This window comes from Melanotaenia boesemani, chromosome 23 (assembly GCF_017639745.1).
Source record: "Melanotaenia boesemani isolate fMelBoe1 chromosome 23, fMelBoe1.pri, whole genome shotgun sequence".
NCBI lineage: Eukaryota > Metazoa > Chordata > Actinopteri > Atheriniformes > Melanotaeniidae > Melanotaenia > Melanotaenia boesemani.
Window position 1 is genome coordinate 10,784,147 of NC_055704.1, and position 7,182 is coordinate 10,791,328.

Below are 7,182 nucleotides of genomic sequence, written 5' to 3' on the forward strand. Positions count from 1 at the left end.
ACAGGAAACAGCTGGGGCAGCATTTGCCTCCTACTCGTCCTAAGTTATTCATTAAGGATTTTGGGCACATAGTCAAATAACGTCATTTCTTTTTTTTCTTTTTTTCCCCTCCCTCCCTCTCTGAACGGGATTGAATTTTGATTTCTCTCAGACTTGGTTAGTAGTTCACATCAAGATAGAAAAAAGCGGTGCTGCCCCACCAGCAGCAGCTCACACAACACAATTTTATCCCCTGAAAACCCATAAGTGAGAAGTTAAAGAGAAGCTGGAGGTTACAATATGACTCCCGAGTTTGCGTAATTTGGCGCCGCGTAATTCGACAGCGAGAATATCCAAAGTCTGATCTAATTAACGTTAAACTAAATCATTAAAAACACTTTTCCACTTAGTCACCACAGTGCCTCTAGCTTGAATACCCAATAAAAAGCAAAATGGGAAGAGCTTAATACATGTGAGATTGAGAAATAATGGAAAAATTAGGCATTTTTATTGCAACAAAGAGCAAAGAGCATAAGTGAAATCCTATTTCTAAACTTTATGCCACTGTGCAGGGATTTGCTGCTTTTCTGCACACTGCTGATGTAAATGACTGTAGAAATCCTGCCTTTTTTTTCATTTTCAGTCAAGTTAAATGGTCTACAAACATCTGATGCTTCTAAGAAATAAAAAACAAGATGCAGTGTATACAAAAGGTTTTTTTTTTTATCTAATTTGAGCCATCTGGTTGTGGCAACGTTCTGCTTTATGTTGAACAAATTATAGCACCTTGAAAAGGACCACCTGCTGTCATCTTGTTAAAGTAAGGTGCCCACTGTATCACAGAAAAGGAAAACACACACACACAGATAGAGAGAGAGAGAGAGAGAGAGAGAGAGAGAGAGAGAGAGAAGCTTCACACAAGAGGAGGGCTTAAAGGGAGCTGTTTTCACCAGGAATGGGATATCAACACTGATCCAGTCACTAAACATGAGATCAGTGCTGTGACCCAATCATAAAACAGGACACCGGCTTGCGTCCCAGCATGCACGGTCAGCATTTGTGAGCGCGTCACAAGCATGGTGGGATCCAAAAGGAGACCAAGACTAAAGACACGCAACATGTTAGGTTTGATGTGGGAGGTGGGGGGCATGATCAAATGTCCTTGAACAACAAGCAACTTGGATCAGGCCTTATCATATGTCCATATAATACACTTTCATTCACTGATTGGTTGAAGGAAACAACTTGTAGAGATTTAGATATATAAAAAGCACTTGTAGGAATTAAGAAAACATTAAAGTTCAATATACCCATCACACTCAAGGAATATTGAAGTTATGACCTCCGCCTCATCAAAAGAAATCTTTCAGTGAAGTACACCTTGGAAAGATGTTCCAGGTGCAGCTCATATACTCTCAGAAAAAAGTAACAAATTGTACCTGTAGGGGTACAAGGGACACTGGGATGGTACCTTCAAAAGATTTTGCTGTCCTACCCTCCACCATGGGTATTTATTTGTACTCTTGTAGTTTGTACTTTATAAAGACCAATATTGTACCTCTGAGAGTCATCTTGTATCATAACAATACTGGTCTGTACAACAGAAATATCTTTGAGTGTAATACCTCAGTGACAATCCTTTGTACCCCTAAAGTAGAGGTGTCCATTTCCGGTCCTTGAGGGCCACAGTCCTGCAGGTTTTAGATGTCTCCCTGATCCAACACATCTGATTCAAATTAAATGGCTCTCCTCAACAAGTTGTTGTCAAGTTCTGCCCAAACATGTTGACCCACCAAATCCTGCAGGACAGTGCAACTGGAGCATACCTCCAGAAATTAGGAGGGTTGCATTGAGCAATATAGCCACACAAACCACCAAAATCTGCTGCACTGCCTCTTTTTATGATGAACATTTTCATCGTCTTCTCCATTGTCACCATGTTTCAGACTTCAGAGGTGAACTCTGATGTCTGCAGTTCCCTTTAGTGGATGTATGGCTTAGCAGCCATGCCAGCGTGAAGGACGCATAGGAATATGTAACGTTTGACAATATTTGCCACTGTCGTACCTATTTACATACATAGTTTTGTTAGCTTTAGCAGACATTTAGTACAAGGTGTGATATCCTTTTTTCCTTTTTGTATTCATTCATATTTTTGAGCAAAGTCCTCCTCAAGTTTATCAAGGTCTGGTTTAATGTGTAAAAGAGTTTACTCTCTTCTTCTTTAGAATGTAGCTAAACATGAACAATAATAAAAAAAAAAAAAAAAAACTGTTTAAAGTTGGGAGCTTTGATTTGAGCTTTGCTGCTGTTGTGTAAAAACCTTATTTTAAACTCTTCTTATTTGACATTTTGGAAGTAATTTCCAGTTCTTACATACAAGAAATCAATTTTTAGCATCACAAAATTCTCATTTTCAGATTACCAGTGCTTTCAGTAACACATCTGCATTCAAAATTTCTGCTTCTTCCTTTAAAACTTAAAATTTAAATCCTGACTGTAGATTTTTTTGTGACAGATTTATCTCTTCAGGGCTGCAGCATCTCTGGTTGCCCTTCCCTGGTGGATTGCATCACCGTCAGGAGCTGCTGATACAACATGGAATATGATAATAATGCTCCTCCAATCAGAAGGACAAAGCTGCTTTCAGATGACCTTGCTAGCTAGCATCAGATCAGGGACGTGGGTGTTCACTTATACCCATAAGCCTCTCAGTCAGTAACTGATTTTAAAAGTTAAATTTTCATCTTTCGCTCCTGGCTGACATAAAAACCAAACCACACATAATATAGCGTGTAAATGCTCCATCACAGATTTTCCTGTTATCACTGTAGCTGTGGTCTGGCAATACTGGTGATGGGCTTGTGCAGTACATCTGCTGATGCAGTAGTGGGAAGAAGGAGAAGAGGAAGGGGGGGAAGTGTGGGAGGGGAGGCTGACCTTCCCTTGCTCTGCGTCTATAATACCCAGTTCTCCGAACTGCCTCGGTGCCAAGTTTCTCTCTCTTTTCCCCTGCTCCTTCTCTTTTCTCTTTGAGTGCAAGACTTTTGAACCTCCTCATTGCCCCCCCCCCCCCCCCCAGCCTTGTCTACAGAGACATCCACCTCAGTGAACTCATTGACCAGGAAAAGGCTTGTTTTCACTCCCTTCTAGTGCGAAAAGGAGACAGTGTTCTTCTATGGAAGTGTTTTTATTCAATAGCATATCTGAAAAGAGAATTAAAGAGAAAAACAAAGTCACTATTTGCAACACATTCCTTTTATTTCTTTTATTTATACACAACAGATATGCCGTTTCCTGTCTTGCTCAAAGAGTTAAACTTACACAGAAAAGGATTCTTGGTTCCAGAGTTGCATCTCTTCATTTGGAGCAGTGTCAACACAAAGTAGTATGAAAAGGCTTGCCTTGTTTTTTTTTTTTGCAGCGTTAACAGCATCCCAGTGGGTCTGTCAGGCCAAACAAGCGTCCGAGTCAGAGACATCCACACAGATAGCAGAGCAGAATGCAAAGGAATGGATGAAAGTAAAACGAACAGAGGATGAGCAAAGAACTTAAGCTTTTGGTTTTTGCAAAACCAGCATGAACTCTGCAGCAGAAGGCAGGATGGTGGTGATGGAAGGGGGGGTACAGGGCTGGTACCTAAGATGGGAGGGAAAGTAGGAGGCTGGGGATATGTTTGAGCACACACAAACAGGTTCACTTAAGGACACACACACACATGCAAGCGTATGCACTCGTACACACTTGATTAGGAGAGCAATCCTTCTCTATTCTGTTGATTAGTCTGAGGGTTTTTCCAGCTCAGTGGTTTCTCTGTTACATTTCCTCTTTTATCCATTGACTAAAACAAAACCAGCTCTGCAAAAACAATGAAAGTAGGGTATCTATTGCAAGAGGTAATTTCAGACTTTTTAATGTGTATTACTTTCCCAAGCTCAGTGGTTAAACAGGGTGTGGTGTTTGAGTTTCTGTGTGGCACCGACATCCATGCCTTCAGAGCAGATATTGTTATCGAAGCCCTCCGCTGTGCCATAGGCCGTTCATATGGAAGAAATAAAAAGGTGCGTCATGGAGCGAAAGCAAGCTTGTTTTGATATGCTATTTTTCCGTAGTAACATGCAGGGGTCACAGGATTTTGGCAAAGAAGGGCCAGGAAATTCTGTGGTGCCTGTTGATGATCAAAACTTACTTTTCAAGAAACAAAAAGAAGAAGAAGAAGAAGAAAAAAAAACCCTCAGGGATGTTTTAACTGTTTGTGGCAGGATTTTCAACAAGCTAAACTTTTGGGCTGTACCACCCCATTTACTGTTGATGAAAACAAAATTGGTGTGGACTGGAGCTAATGAGATTGAATGAGCTGAACATACAACAAGAAGGTCGACAAAAGGACTTTGACAGTGATTTAGCTATGTTGCCTAGAACTGATCAGCACTTAATTGCTGTATAATCAATGTGCAGGACATAAGTAAAAACAGTGTTTACATCCTGTTTTCTTTTTAATTCGAGGTAAACTTTGAACTGTTTTATATAAAATGTTTCAGAGCAATGAGAATATATGACGATTTTTTGGGGCTCGTCCTTCATCTACAGCTTACTGTGCAGGTAAAAACTGCAGATTTCCAAGAAGCACGGTTTTCAGCAAACAACAGTGTGTCTTGAAACACCTCCTTTATATACAAGCTTTTTCCCCTCTTTAAAGCATCACTAAGAAATATGTTTGCATTAGTGGAGAGAGACACATTCAGTCTCCAGAGATGTCAAATGACTGATTGCTGACATGGTGTGCAAGGTTGCAAGTTGGAGGCATCTCAGAAACTATGCATAACAAGAAAGCAGTCTGAGTTTGGAGGACAAGCCAATGGATTTGGCTTTTTGTTGTCTTCCTTAAGCCATTCATGAAGATTCATTTGGGGGGATTATTTGCTGCTGGTAGAGACCAATACAGTAGGAAAATAAAATTTGATTTGAGTTCAGCAAGTCAATAAAATACTTTTGGGCTCAATTTATTCTCAACCAGCTTGAAAAAATAAAGCTGCTAAAGTGCTAAATGATAACCAACTTTTGGCCTCCTTTTAAGGCGATGGGAGCATGAACACATAAACATGTCAGTCCGATTATTATTTTTTTTTTTTTGTAAGTTGGACCAAGGCGTCATTTTTGTGTCTTGTGTTTTTAATCGTTCTCAAATGTCCCTGTCTATAAACTCCCTATGCATGCTTTACATTGGCATGGTTCTTAGGCAATACATCCACTAGAGGGCAGCGTAGAAGGTTTTTTATTTCCAAGTTTTAACATCAGTCTCAGACAACAGTGAACATTAGCAACATCGTAGTTATGTTCGTAGTTCTGTACACATTCACACAGTGTCTCTTAAATTCTTTTTTAGCGATATTTGTTTTCTTCTTTGTTCCTTTCGCTGGTTGCACATGTACTTGGCAACACTGCCCCCATGGTTTCCAGGAATACTGCTCTGTTTGCTGCATCCACAAGCTCTCTGACAACAGACTAAAATACACATGAAATGAATGGAGAGGATGGATAGAAAGCTCCATCCATATGCGTATTTAATGTTGAGCAGAAATGAGCCCCAGCACTGTAAGATAAGCAGGAAGTCCTTCCTGTAGATGTTCAATTGGACTCAAAATGGCCAAAAAACCCAAAAGGGGGGTGGGGGGGGGCGGGGGGTGGAGGTTGTATTACCATCCATAGTAGCAGATTTGGACACAGTCTGGTCAGTAAACTGTTTGTATACCAAGATAATGACAGCAGTCTTAATAAGTGAATAATAACACTTTGGCAACATCTTAAGATCAACCAAGATGAGCCTTTATAGAGCTGCAGGTGCAACACATGACACTCACTTGGGTCCTTCTTTGTAGAGTGTTGATAATATTTTTGTTACAGACCTGTTGTGGTGTGCAAACATTTCCTTTGTATTAAAAAAAAATCTGGAATGTTCCACAGTCAGAAAGAAAACACTAAACTATTAGATGAACAATAGCGACAGTCATTACAGCTTTAATCTGGTCTCCCAGACAACAGCTCAATATCCAAAATAGGTTTGGGTTTTAGTGATAGTGCAGTGATTTGCCTGAAATGTGCTGCCTCATGCTGCATGGAGCTGAATGAGGATCTCCAAGAGATACCTCAAGGCACACAGGATCTGTGCTGTTTACTTATCCCGTGAAGAGCAACGGTTGTGAGGGTAAAGACCCGGCGCCCCCTGGCTCTCTCCTGCTGGATGGAGAGTGGGTGCGGTGCTCCTCTCTACTCACCACCTGGCACCAGGAAGGCTATGTCTAAGAAAGAGACCTGCCAGGCCTCAATTATGGTGGTGGTGGTGGGGGGGGATTAATCCAAGACACACTGAAGCAATTACAGCTCGATATAAATCAATATGCTTTGGGTTAAAAAGCGATCAGCTCAACACTCTGGAGAGACTCTGTGAGTCTTTGATTCTTCTTAGAGATGGGAGCAGTTTCTCTGGAAATCAGGGATGTTTCCGCAGTTGCAACTGTCACCTAGGCTGCGCCAAAAAACAAAACAGGTGAAAAATACTGAGCATAAATATTGACTTGCGGTGACCTGACCTGTGTACACAAGTTGTGAAATTGTTACATAAATGGAAAAGCTGCACAAACACACAAGCTTCCATGTAAAGTCTTTCTGTGCAATCCCTTCTGTGTTTTGTTGAGAACTGATAGAACGATGTTAATGAAGGAGAATCACAGAATTATATATCAGAATGCTTGTACAATCCAAATCCTCCTACAAAAGTTGTAACAGCCAAAGGTTACAACGCCAACCTACAGCCCTGACCATCATCTTCTCTACTGTACCGCCATCTAGTGGCCAAAGATTAAGACACAGCAAGCACACATGCTGTTTGAGTGTGTGCACAAGTTTGGATGTATTTGAGAGTACAGAAGAAAACTAAGCATGTCAAACCATCAGTTTGGCTGATTTATTTCATAAGCTAAATTATTTGACATTTTTGTCAGATGCGGGCAACAGAAAGGCCACTTTATTTTCCATGTTGTGTGGATCCAGCATCCATGATTTCTAAGTTTTAAATAAACCACATGAAACCAATTTCCACTTCTTATTTTAATGCCCAATAACCTGAAGTTCACAACATTGGATTTGAACCTTATTTTTGTCCAAAGGGATTTATCTGGATTCTTCTGCACTTTTAATGATTGA